The 11,507-nt window shown below is 37.0% G+C and overlaps 2 long non-coding RNA genes across 2 annotated transcripts; one reads left to right on the top strand and one right to left on the bottom strand.

Annotated features, from left to right (window-relative positions):
* LOC135695012 (uncharacterized) lies at positions 1-3,118 on the top strand. The gene is made up of 2 exons (XR_016144081.1): positions 1-137; positions 583-3,118. It is a non-coding gene; the product is annotated as an uncharacterized LOC135695012 (long non-coding RNA).
* Positions 3,119-7,839: 4,721 nt separating this feature from the next.
* On the bottom strand, positions 7,840-10,846 carry LOC148959626 (uncharacterized). Its single transcript, XR_016144073.1, has 3 exons — positions 10,711-10,846; positions 8,106-8,307; positions 7,840-7,980 (listed from the first exon to the last, which is right to left on the bottom strand). It is a non-coding gene; the product is annotated as an uncharacterized LOC148959626 (long non-coding RNA).
* Between the last annotated feature and the right edge of the window lie 661 nt (positions 10,847-11,507).

Genomic DNA, 11,507 nt, shown 5'->3' with positions numbered 1-11,507 from the left:
CAAGACTGATGAAAACCTCTTTGTACTTTCAGTTAAAGTCCTTCATTCTCAAAGACTTAACGAGGAGCCACTAAGTCCTTGCGTAGCTGCAAAAATGGATGGACAATCATATGTGGACATTGTAACGGTATGGCAGGGTAGGTAAATGAACATGTTATGGTGACTCGATGATCTGGAGATAAGGTTAAAATTACAATGAATATAGTGGACTTGTTAAGATTTTAATTTTGTTTGAAGTCTATTTTAGGGGATATTGGCCATGGGGGTTGGGGGGCAATGAAACCTACATAAATTATTACGAGAAGTTGCCATACAAAGTTTTCTTTCTTTTTTCAAGAGAACTTCGCTTGCTGCCTTTCTTACTAGCCCTAGTAGAAAAATGTGGTTTCATAAAAATTTGATAATGGCTTACTAAAGACAAACCAAGGTATAAAGGTGGGTGCCTATTTAGAGTGAAAGCATACTAAGCAATTATACTAAGCAATGTAAGGAAACAAAGTAATTGAGTAATTTTTTTAACATGATGTCTTTTTTCAAAAATATTTGCTAATTCTTAGAGTTTAATGCTACTTCTTTTTTCAGATTTGGAGAGTCCTGCTCTCAAATTGTTGCACTGTTATTTAAAATTGAGGCAGCAGTTCGACTTGGGTATACGTCTGTTGCCTGCACATCAAGGTCATGTGAATGGAATAACGAATTTGTTGCTGAAATACAAGATGCCCGGGTCAAAGATATTCTATTGTATAGAAATTCAGAAAAAAGAACTTTCTAGCCCAAGAGCACAACACTTTCATGCTCATCAGAGCTACAACAAAACAATATTCTTGGAAGACTGAAGAGTCTACCAGCTAAGGATCAGCCAGTTGGACTGAGTCTTTTTAGTCAATTTTCAGCTTCTTTTCACCAGAAAGAAGCCTCGCCTCTAATTCCCAAACTTCCTAAACCTCTGAGAAGCTATTACAGTCTTGATACAGATGACATTGAGTTCATAATAAAGTCAATGTATGAAGAAAAAGTTACGAAAGATGACATTGCCTTTATTGAGCATGCAACCTTAGGTCAGAGTGATTCAGTTGCCTGGAGACAAGTTCGGAGTTACAGCATCAATTGCGTCTTGCATACAAATCAAGAAAGGCCATCAGAGTCTCTAATTTTGAAGATTTGTTTGACAAGCATACTTATCCCAGTTCCCTCAATTATTTGGGGGAAAAAGAATGAGGAAAATGCCATAAGGGAATTTTCTTGCCAGCTAGAAAGGAAGCATGAAGTTGTAGTTATAAGTAAATCTGGAATCAGATTACCCAACCGGTTTCCTGTTCTAGGTGCTTCTTCAGATGCTATAGGGAAATGTGTCTGCCATGGTGAATTTCTTATTGAAGTTATATGCCCACACAGCCACAGAGATAAAAAAACATTGAAGAATGTATTGCTGACAAAGATTTTTGCCTAAATGAAAATCTCCTATTAAAAACTAAACACAAATACATGATCTAAGTGCAGATGCAAATGGCTGTATATGAGATAGAAACATGTTTCCTTGTTGTTTGGGCTCCCCAGTTTTGCTATGCAACAAAAGTGGCATGACAAGACTTTTGAAAATGATATTGACAGTCTTGTCAAATTTCATAAAAGCAGTGTGGCCAAAGAGCTAATTATAAGGAAAATTGAAAAAGAAAAGGAAATGGAAAAATCCAAAGAAAGAACCCCTACAATGAAATTGTACTGTATATATCAAAAGCCTATACAAGAGAAGAAAACATGATTGGATGTGACAATCCATCCTGCAAATATGAATGGTTTCATTTCTCTTGCATCAGTATGGGGCGGCCCCCAAAAGGAAAGTGGCTATGCAACTATCGTCTTATTTTGTTATGTTTAACCATTAAATTTTTGTAACAAAACTTGAAAAAAATGTCCTTATATGTAACAAAACTGTCCTTATATACAATGCTGGGTGCTAGGTTAATAAGACATGCACAAACTGTTATCAATTTTTCAATATTTGGATAGTCATCATCATTTAGCTCATTAGTTTTTGATTTCACTAAACTAATTGGAAGAGACCCTTGAGATAATATTCCAAATCTCCTCTTCAAGTTGCCAATGACCCTTCTGATGTGAATTCTGATGTTAGCAATTTTTCTCGTATTCTCTACCTCCTTTGCACGATTGCTTTTTCTCTTTTGTGAAGCTAGGACTGACAAGCTCTGCTTAACAGGCAACTGCAAAGTCATCAACCAAAGTAAACCCTCTATCTGCCAGTATTTGGTAACCAAATTCATGATATTTAGAATGGATGAAGCCTGACTGACAAACAATATGGTTGCCAGTGGCTCTTCCTCCCCAAGCAGGTGACAAGAAGGTGCTTGCTTCTAGAGGGCTGCAGCATGTGAAAATTTTTATGGTGCTGTGCTTTTTAAAATTTGAATACACTTGGGCTCTGGCTTTCAAATTAGCAAGACGCTCAATGAATATTTCAAAGCAGTCTACAATAGACGTTAGTCTTCGAAACTGGGCTCTAAATACTGGCGGGAGTGTCTGTCTGATGAATTCTCTGTCAGGCCAATGAATAAGGAATTTCAGTTTTCTATACATTATATCAATTACTTTCTGAAACCAAGAATGGATGGTACTCGGGGAGATGCCAGTTTGCATGCTAAGGTACTCAAATGGTAGTTTGAGACATAGGCACACTAAAACCATCAAAATCTGATTTTGTTGTGGCAGATTCTTTCTTGGAATATTCATGAATGGTGTAATTGCATCTTTCACTATTTTCAATACAAACTTGGATTTTACTTCATAATCTAGAACCTCCCTTGTCTCAACTGCCATGACAAATACCACACCATTCAAGGAAGAATACCACTAGCGTTTTTGCCAAGTACTATCGACAGTAACAGCAATGGGAAAAACATCTTCCTCAGCATCCAAGTTTTAACATGCCTCTTCTTTGACCTTCAGAATACTTTTAATCTGAATGATGCTTGAGACATGCCAATTTTGCACTTACAAGTTCTAAATCTTTAAGATGACCATTGTATGATGCTTTGTTTATTGGGGGAGGTAAATCGAACATACCACAAATTCTTTGAAGATCTGTGTGTCCATTGTCAGATCAGAATAAAAACCTACTTGAACAAGTCTGAGATTTTGTTTGAAAAAGTCTGCTTGCCAAGGCAGTCAACCTTCTCAGTTGTATGTAAACTGACACTGTGATGGCAGTTTTGGCACAAAAAAGGTGACTCATCCAGCCAAGGTCTCCTTCAGTCTACTTGAAAAAGTTTCGAGCAGCCTTTCGATGATCTGCAAATTTTGCAGATGGCTGCCGTTTCTATAGCCACATCCAACAACTTTGAATTAAAAACAATGTTGCCAAATGCCTCTGTGCTTGGATGTGAAATAGTGCTTCTTAAACCAAGATTAAAAGCCTTCTGCCTTGTTTCTATATAAGGACTTGTTTCCTTTCTGACTTTAAAATGGGACAGTTTTCGGAAACTTTCTCAAATGCCCTACTAAGTTTATCTGGCGTATAGCTTGCACCTGGCCTAGAATCATCCTTCTTAGGCCTTCCTTCATTATCATCATCGTTCGTCAATCCTGTCTCCTTAGGCCTACAAACTTTTTCTTCCTGACGTAATTACTTCTTGACTTATTCCCTGGCATTACAAAAGTAAGTCTACATAACATTCAAGTACCAAAAAGTCTTCTATTTTCTTCTTACAATAAAGTATGTGAGCAAAAAAATGGCTTTGTCAAAGTAAATTTTGTCATTTTGCTGCGGTATTTCTCTATGTAAAAGACACAGAATACATTCAACTCAATAATGTAGGAAAATAGTTGGTAGGGCACAAAATGTGACCAAATTTTAGAGGAAAACTCTAAAAACGGCTCCTTAGCAAGACAATTTTTGCGTTGCTAAAGGAAGTAAGCATTTTGCAAGGCCAATTATTGCAACTGTTCATGCCCAATTCCAACCAAATGAAGTTGGTTCTATCACTACATATATTAAACTCTCAAGAAAACACAAAAAAATCAAATTTGAGAATATTTCCATTTTTTCTCAAAATCTGCCATATGTCCACCTTGAAACAGATAGGATAACATGCGTTATATATTATCAGTCATCCATCAACGAAAATTTTGAAGTTGCTTTCATTAGTTCTGTCATTACTTTGCTTTTTCCCGAGAAGGACCTGATGTTTTTTGATCTGTGTGTAAAGTGCCACTCGCCCAAGAAACTCTTCTTTTTCCAGTACATATCCGTTGCTGCTTTCAGGATTTGGTCAGCCTTTGCAAATTTTGGTGCGTTCTCAGCTATTTCCATCCCATTTAACGCATGTTCCTCCTTGAGTTGCCTTTCCTTGTCAAAATGAACCTCATACCTTGACACTAAGCTCTCTACTATACTTTTGATGGAGATTTTGATAGCTACAGTACAAATTATGTGTTTTCATTAGCAGTACCATTTTTGTTTTCATTTATAATCCTCTCTAGGCACTCACAAACAGGTTTTTAATCTTTTCTTAAGTTTATAAACATGAAACATACACTGTTAGCAAACCTGGTCACTTGAAAATTATGAAGTGTAGCTAAATTCTGCTCCAGCATGTCACAAACTTCAACCAAAAGCTCGTAGTTCTTGCCCCAATTAAACTTTTTGTAAATTTCGCTAAATCTCTTTTGTAAATCGACAAGCCATTTGAAATTCGCAGCTTTTCTTATTTTATTGTCCACTAGACCTGCTTTGTGAAGTGGATCCCATGTTGCCAAAAACGTAGAAGGTAGTGAATAAAGCTATGACATATGGTCTGGAACATTTAAAGATAGCTAGCAGCTTCCACGTGTGAATCTTTGATATTAAATCGCAAGATTTGATCGACCACGCTTTGTGCTATTCCTTTGCCACTGTGGTCCTTAACAATAGGCTGGCCAAAATATACAAAGCAGATGGGAGTACCACTGTCAGGAACTGTAGTCAAGACACCGGTAAATAGTCTTGTTCTGTGCACATTGGTTCATTTGTCAGCAAGAAAATTTACTGTTGGAAGAAAGCCATTTTGTTGTGTTCTTCTGCCAAAAATCTTAACAGTTCTAGAATGAAATCTACTGAATTCCTTTGAAACGAATGGCTGAAAATCTCTCAGAAACTGAAAGGAGTGATATAAATCTCCCATATCACATCAATTCTGAGTTGCTTTTAGAATCTCTTTCTCGAACGATCTGAATGATTTTCCCTCCTGATAAATATCGTAACATATACCAGTGATCCAAATTCGAAATGCAATATTTCTTGCAACTTGTGTTGTTCTTTCACGTTTTTTTTCTCCCAGGCTTCTAAATTGATGACATGCAAAGTGGTGGTGAAATGTTTTTTCAGATGCTTCTTTAGATTGCCAAATGAATCTGGCAATATATTGTCATTTCCAAACATTAAACCAAACTTTCACAATCATCTAGCAAATAATGGAAAATCTCCGGAGTGCAAGCACCTTTTAACGGCGCAGCAGCTTCAGATTGCATTGGGGAACACAAGTCTCAATTGAAGTAGCCATCGCATCTAGAATAGGATAGTTCAGGAAAGCCTCAAAGAATATCATCAATTGATCTGCAGAGAAAAAGCTTTGCAGGTTTGTTGAAAGAATGGAGAAAGCTACATTTCATATTCATATAAAAGAGAGTAATTATTTAGAGATTAATGCCTAAATAGAGACATGGGTACCAATTGCATATTCTAATAATAGCATAAAGGGGCATTCTTTCATTTCCTTTTCTCTTAATATATTTTGATATATGATAATGCGCCTAAATCTTTCCTTTCCCACTTTTTCATAAATCAATAATGACATATAGAGATTGGCCCAATTGTAGGACTGAGACCAAGTACCCCAGTCTAAAAATAGCACTTGGGGGCATTTTTCGGCTCGTGTCTGTTCGGCATCGTCATCAGCGTGGGAAATTACCTCAATATACAAATTTTCATGCTGGTATCACAATTTGCACGATTCATGTTCTAACAGCCCAGTCTAACAAGATCAGAAAGGCTTACTCGTTTTATAAAAGTGGTTTTGTTCACCAAATTTTGGAAGTCCATTTCTGAATCTAATATCATTATATTTAGAATAGAGACCATACTATTAGGCTCTTGGGAAGGTCTGTCAACAACATCATTAAGACAGGAAGAAGTTTCTTCGGGTTCAAAGTTGAAATCAGGGGCTAGGAAACTTTCTTCCCTAGCCATCAGACAACGGTGGAAAAAAAGAACAATTAAGAAAATAACTGTACTTATCTGAACAATAAAACAGAATGTCTACCAGGTGATGCTCGAAAGTCAAAAAATCTCTGAACAGAGTATCAAATTCTCAGCTTGTTCGCAACGCATGAATACACAATATGCGCTAACCCACACCATCTCGTGCAGCTCTGTAAGGAGCTGGGACGATGACGAAATAGAATTAATAAACGACTTACCCTTGCGTTTTGTAATTTTGCGTAACCAGTTGCGCACAAGTTTGCCATGAGGATATTTCTTGTAAGTACTCCCATGACCTTCGTGAACATTGATAACATGGTTAAGAAGTGACAGGCGTTTTTCTTTCATTTCAATGGTGCTACCCATAGATGATGTTGCACAGCAATAAACATGATTTTTTTATGCTTTTTACCCAATCAAGTACTGCAACTTTTTTCCTAATTGCTTTAAAGAGAATGAAAAGCAAACATCTCTGGTAAAAATCCCATATGGCAGAAACTTTTCTTAATTATTTTAAGAAATGCAAAAGCTGAAAGAAGAAATCGATTAAGTTGCTCATGTTTACTAGGATTGAAGACAAGGATGCATTTTAAACAGAATTTCAAATTCTTCTCACACTTTACAACATGGAAAACATCAAAGTAGTGTTGTTTGTCCTTCTTCTGCAGTCTGATGTACTTTCTAACAGGGCCATGGCGATCTGTTACAAGTGCTCTGTACTCAATCTTTTCTCCCTCTATCTTGCCCAGAGCCTGCTTGAGACCTTCTAATTCCATGAAGCCTGCTCCTCCAACTTCATTTCTACTAATAAAAATGTTTACTTTCCATTAAAAAATGTTTGTTGAGCTTTTGTCGTAATGTGTACTCAAATAAGACATTGGTATGGTCAAGACTAGTAGCACTTTATTTCCCTGACTATTTGCTTTTAAAAGATAACCAAATAAATCAACATTACTTTTTTACAGACAATATAGACTGCATAAATAGCAATAATACCTGAATCAGCCGTGTATCTATAATTTTATTACTTTCCAGATTCATTAAGGAATAAGACCCATAACTTGCAGAATAGCCTGGGGAATCAACACATGCAACACCACCAAGAACTAATTGTTTCCCTTGTAATTTTTGAAAAATTTTTTTTCAGACTTCCCCAACAGCAAAGACAGATTGTATAGGATATGCACTCTGAATAGCATTGAATACCGTTTTTGATATCCCTGCCATATTCAAATGTTTACGAAAAGAAAAAACTTTTGAGGGCTGGCTGCCAGAAATTAAACAGGCAGCAGCTATTCGAAAATTCCCCCATGGCATTTTCTTGTGCATTGGCTGGGAATACCAGACCCTTTTGTGCCCTTTAATGCATTCAGCCTCTATACGCAACATTGACCCACAAAGAGTTTTTCTTACATTTGTGCTTGGGGCAAGACAAATTTTGCAACTTGCAAACGTGACGATGCAAGATTCGGAATTCAGGTATGTCTTTGGTTCTTGAAAATCAGCTTCAGATTCAGAACTTTCTGAATCTTCAGTATCAGACTATTCAGTGCTACCTATTCAGTCCTTATCTTCCATTGTGGATTGTCCTGTTGGTGCCTCATCAGATTCATCATTCATCTCATCTACAGGTTCTATAGATGTCTTATTTTTTAAATGGCTCTCTGTCTGTTTTTCCTGATCAACCATGATTGACAGAGTGGTATCATGTGTTTCTGTTTGAGTGCCTTAAAAATAAAAAAACGCTTTTCATACAATGTATAATCTGCTTATGGGAATAATTAATGGGAAGATCAAAGGGGCGGGTGTTTCCAGAATAAAATTACCGAAGTCTTGAATACAGAATACTTACCACGTGTTACAGAATATTCTGGGGTTTGTCTGTGTTCCACGAAAATAATGACCAAATGGTGTCTTGTTCTCTTCCCTTTCGTTTTTTAGTTGTTCCGTAACAGCATCTTCTGTCTTCACCAAAACCAAAGGTGAATCCACAAAATCATCAGGGGTGAATTCGCATGATTTTTCTTTTCCTCTTCCAGAATTTCTGATATCATCTAAAAGACAGGTTGACTGGTTTCACACTTAAAATCGAAACTTTATTGCAAAACTGATACAATAAACATTGCAGTTTCATTTGATGGTATTTGGAGCAAGCGAGGCTTTACTGCAAATTATGGCATAGGTGGTGTAATTGCAGTAGACATAAATGTTGGACTATGCAGTTATGTCCAAGTCATGCAAAAAATGTAAGGCTGTTGAGAAATTGAAATGTAACTTGGAAAAATAGAAGCAATGGAAAACAAACCATGCAAGACAAGGATAATGCAAAAAGAACTGAAGGTTCAAGTACTGCCATGGAGAAGGAAGCTGCAAAGATCATTTGAGACGGTCCTTATCAAAACATAACTTCCATGACAAAGAGATGGTGTGTGATGAAGATAGCAAAGTCTGTTCGGAAGTTAAGGATACTTCTCGGGTGTGAGGACTGTAATAGAAATTCATCAATGGACAAAAGATCGCTTCATTATCAGAAATGGCTGAAGTTTGCAGCATACACCAGATGGGAAAATGAACATGAGAATGGGATTGGGGAATGTTACGGTGTCAAGAAACTTGGTTGTATTGGTCACATCCAAAAAAAGAGGGCAAAAATCTAATTAGCGTGCAGAAAACAGGTGGAAAGCTTTCAGATGGAAAGGCTGTTGGAGGGAGGCAAGGCAGGCTTACAAGACCAGTAATAGACAGGCTTCGAAAATATTATGAAAATGCTATTAGAAGCTCTGTTGACAGGGACGCAAAAAAAGGACAAAAAGCAGTAGAGAAAATGCAAAAAAAAGGCCGTCCTATATCACAGCATTAAGATGAAAGAACAAGAAAAGATTTTTGTCTTTCAAACTCCTGTTGTGCTTGCAAGAACAATAGATGTTACACAGATGAAGCATTTGTAGGTAAGCCATATCATCTTGATGAAGTTTTCTTAGAGTTTTTGCTACCTCTCTTTGACCGTTTGTGCAGTACCAGTTTGCGAAAAAGGTGCTTGCCAGGGCTCTCCCAAAATGTGAATGAATCTTTCGATTCTCTGATTTGGATACGTTGTCCAAAGCACCAAAACAAACGAATGAAGGTTGATGAGGTAGCAACAGGCTCAGCTGTTTTGCAATTCAATGTTGGAGCAACTGGAAAACATGCCGTGATGGATATTTTAGGTATTGCAATGGGGAATTATACAGAACATTGTAGCAACAAGAAAGACCAGAGAAGGATTGTGCAGTCATCAGCAAGACTGAGACAAAGGTTTAAAAGAGCCAGAGAAGTTATTCGCCAAGAAAAGCTCAAGAAGAAGAATGGCTCAAGAGTTTGGTAGGGGTGATATATGTGGCAAGGGCATTCAATGAGGAGGATCAAGGACCATCTGCTGCAAAACAGAGAAGGACATATAAAAAAGAAGCAAAAATTGAACTAAAATTGCATTTGCCAGTTGAATAACATTCTAAGAAACATTGATGAACTTCAATCGCAATTTACTCAAAACGCCTGTTTTTCATAGCAGGTGATTGCCCAATATGATTATTTTCATAACCTTTGAAAATATTAGCAAGAGATTTGGCAGAAATACTTGTCTTGTCAAATCTAGTAATGTCCCTATGAGCTCTTTTTAAAAATTTTCTAAGGTTGTCCTAAAATTTATACTTGTTGCAAAAGCCTCCCTCATTGGTAGTTACCATAGCAACCAGATTGAATCATCAGTAAATTTCACATTGGGGCATTCTTTGTGATTTCAGCTTTGTTTTTGTTGAATTTCATACCTCTCTAACAGATATTTCTTGAATTAAGCATAACCATTCACTTTGAAATCTGATCCACAAAATCCTCAACTTCAAACAAGCGTTTTCTCATTTTAGGGGGGTGCTTTTCTAATTATTTTTCTCCACCTAAGACCTGTAGGGTTTCCTTGACAGATGAGATATAGGTCAAATCTATATGTTGTAGGATATTAGAATAACAAAGGTTTAAACATGTGCAAAAATCCTTAAGAGAATCATACACTGTTTTAATCAGATTTGCTAAAATTCTAGCTGAAAGCAAATTCAATCCTTGGGATAGTATGGACTTTCAATGGTGCTATTCTGTTCTTAGCACAAACAAGCTGGGAATTTAGACCATTTGGAGTTTCATCCCAATCAATTTTCATGTCACACAATTCTTGAAAAACAGATTTAGCCTTTTCTGTCAATGGGCTTACCAGTCCCAAAGGTTCAAAAAAGCTTAGCTAAAGCACTTCAAATACCCTATTTTGTCTCTGTCTTGTCCTGAAGATCTGCAATCATTTTGTCTAGCTGAAAGTCAAAATTATCCTTCTGAAAATCCCAATCAATTCTTAAGACCTTGGTTTTGCCAGTGGCAGTTTTTTCTAGGCCAAGCAACTCAGTTTGATCAAAACAACTCTTATCACTCACCTGGTTTTCCTTTTCCGACTTGATGATCACTCTCTGATTTGTACATCTTGATGGTGTGTTAAATATTCATGGTAGAATTTCTGAACAGCTTCTTTTTCCATCCTGCTACCATACTTTATAGCAGGAATGTTTTTATGAAGTTCTGACTTTCCAGCAACACATTTAGTAACTGCATCAAAATTTGCATCAGCAAATCCTTTGCTCTCTGCTGTTTCAATCCTTGTTTTCACACTGTGTGCCTTTGATGCTGTGATGACATGTTGACGGAATGCCAACCAAAGAGGGTTATGGACCGACCTCTGGTGACTCTCTCTATTTCTGCAATTTGATCCTGATCAATCCCCAAAATGAAACGGAGGAACTCATCTCCAGTGGATAATGCAAGGAAAAGCTCATTGATTGTCTTAACAGAAAATTTCATTTGACAATCTTGACTTTTGTTCAGATGAGGCTTAGCCAATGCAGTAAAGATTATGTTATCTTCTTCTTTGCATACATCTTTAAGTGCCATGGCAATATCTTGAAGTGAAAGCTTGTGATTAGTGCTGCTTAGAGGGTTAAACTTCTTCTTTGGTGAGGCATTTATTTCCTCTGTCTTTTTTTTCTACGCCCAAAATCACTTCTTCCTAATTTAAGATCTCTCACTTTAGAGGGTTCACTTTGAGAGGTACTGCCAGATTGCTTGGAAGTTACCTGGGCTATACTTTATGTAGTTGCGATACTGTGAATCATCATGCTGCGACCTTAGTGAAATATTTTGCCCAGGACAATGAATGATTCCAGAAACAATTGGAAGC

The sequence above is a fragment of the Rhopilema esculentum genome, chromosome 9, assembly GCF_057945365.1.
Source record: "Rhopilema esculentum isolate cy_ngs chromosome 9, ASM5794536v1, whole genome shotgun sequence".
In the NCBI taxonomy this organism is placed as follows: domain Eukaryota; kingdom Metazoa; phylum Cnidaria; class Scyphozoa; order Rhizostomeae; family Rhizostomatidae; genus Rhopilema; species Rhopilema esculentum.
The sequence above is the reverse complement of the archived record's forward strand: the minus strand, read 5'-3'. Positions and strand labels throughout refer to the sequence as shown.